General features: G+C 41.2%; 1 pseudogene; it reads right to left on the reverse strand.

The window, feature by feature from the left end:
* Nucleotides 1–767: 767 nt before the first annotated feature.
* LOC113177824 (zinc finger and BTB domain-containing protein 14 pseudogene) lies at nucleotides 768–1,898 on the reverse strand (annotated as a pseudogene).
* Nucleotides 1,899–2,193: the final 295 nt, after the last annotated feature.

Here is a 2,193-nt window from a genome sequence, read left to right on the forward strand (position 1 = left end):
ATGTGAAACTCTAAAAGATCTGGAAGAAAATACACATGACCACATTTCATGATGAGTTTTAAATACAGTTCCAAAAACGAATCCATGAAAAAAATTGATACTTTGGATTTTATTAAAATTGAAAATGTCACTGAGCATGGTGATGCATGCCTATAATCCCAGTTACAAGGAAGCCTTTGGCAATTTAGCGAGACCCTGTCTCAAAATTTAAAATGGACTTGGGATGTAGCTCAAGTGGTAGAGCACCCCTGGGAACAATATAAATTTTTTTTAAATGAAAATGTCACTAAGCATGGTGGCCCACACCTGTAATCTCAGCAGCTCAGGAGGCTGAGGCAAGAAGATTGCAAACTCAAAGCCAGCCTCAGCAACTAAGTGACTTAGTGAGATCCAGTCCAAAAAATAAAGCTTTGGAGTGATTAAGTGCCCCTGTGTTCAACCCCTAGAAGAAAGAAAGAAAGAAAGAAAGAAAGAAAGAAAGAAAGAAAGAAAGAAAGAAAGAAAGAAAGAAAGAAAGAAAGAAAGAAAGTCAACTCTGTAAAAAACCATATTAGGAGAAAAAGCTTAGCCACAGACTGGTGAAAATATTTGGAAAAAACATATCCAATGTGGATTTGTAGCCTAAATATAATAAAAAACTTAACAATAACAAAACAAACAATCCAACTGAAAACAGCTAAAGATCTGAAAAGACAACTTATAAAAGACCTGAAGATGGCAAAAAATTGCAGGGAGAGCTATGCCACTGCTGAGTCCAGATGCCTTGGCTAATGCCCCCTGAGTCTCCTTTCATGGTCCTGAGGGCGAGACTTGTGTTTTGGAGGCTTTGTCACCTCCATGGCGTGTGAAGAGTCTTTCATTACTGTGAACTCTCTCATGCTTCTTAAGTCTGAGGCTTGAATGAATGATTTTCCACACACCTGGCGACTGTAGGGCTTATACCCTGTGTAGACTTTTAGCTGCTCTTTCAGGTGGGTCTGTGTGATGAGCGCTTCTCTCCACATTTCACCAACAAATGGCCTGCCTGCTGTGTGGAGAGTCTCATGCTCCCTCAACCTACCTTCATCAAAAATGTCTCACCGAGGTTTGAAGGCAGTCTGCTCCTGATGGTGACCACAGAGCAAATACTCAAACTCACGCCCCTGGTGGCAGCCGTCCACCCCTCTTTCACCTCACTCCTTCCATCATTACATGTTACAGTTCGAGGGGTCTGCGACCCCAGATCTTTGGACTCTGGAGTCTCCATGGATTCTGTTTTCTGGCCACATCAATTTTCTTCTCAAACTTCCTCAATCCCCAGCTCTCTCAAAATTGCTCCCTGAACCCTGAGCAGAGCTGCAGGTGACTTGCCATCCTCCTGAATGGGGAGGGGGAGCTCTACTGTGCCATGGGACTGTCATCCTGATCCTTGATTTCTTACATGTAATCATCCTGAGGGTCAGCAGTATCTCCAATGGGGTGATTTATTTTGAGGCAATATTTACTCTTTGATTGGCCTTTATTTTCATTGGTACTACATATATTTCATATCTGAGAACAGAGTTTATCCAAAAATTTGATACCGATAATTTGAATTGATGACATGATATTAAGTTAATATCTTCCTTTTTCACAGAAATCTTTGCTGTGTGTATGTAGTTCAAATATATCAGAATGAAGAAAATCTCTCTTTATTATGGAGGAGCTATCTACTTCAAGCTTCTTGAAAAGCTTTCTAAAGTAGTGTTGCAGGCGGCAAGCACACATCTGTGTGCTCTGAATTTCACATCTTCAACCAAAATAGCAATATCACAAAATTTTCCTTCCAGCCCTTGCTCATTTCGTGTTTTCAGAAACAGAGTTTTATGATCATCATCGTTATATTTAATGGTTTCAGACATACTGATGAAAAGCTCCATGAACAACTCAGGCAATTATTTTAATGCCTTAAATACCAAACTCTTCAGCTCAGAATAACTCTGATCAAGGGCACACTAGACCGGCAACATGACACAGTCACAGACACTCTCTGTGGGTTCCCTGGACATTCTTAAGCACACAGCCCAGGATGAAATGGATGCAGGCTGCGAGCACATGGATGACAGTGGTTTTTATTTTTTATTTTTTTAGTTTGGGGAGAAGGTGGAGTCCCTGATGGTAGCAGCCTTCCTCCTGTACAAGCACAGAATGTCTAGCCAGCTGTGAACACCCCCA

The sequence above is a fragment of the Urocitellus parryii genome, chromosome 3, assembly GCF_045843805.1.
Source record: "Urocitellus parryii isolate mUroPar1 chromosome 3, mUroPar1.hap1, whole genome shotgun sequence".
Classification (NCBI taxonomy): domain Eukaryota; kingdom Metazoa; phylum Chordata; class Mammalia; order Rodentia; family Sciuridae; genus Urocitellus; species Urocitellus parryii.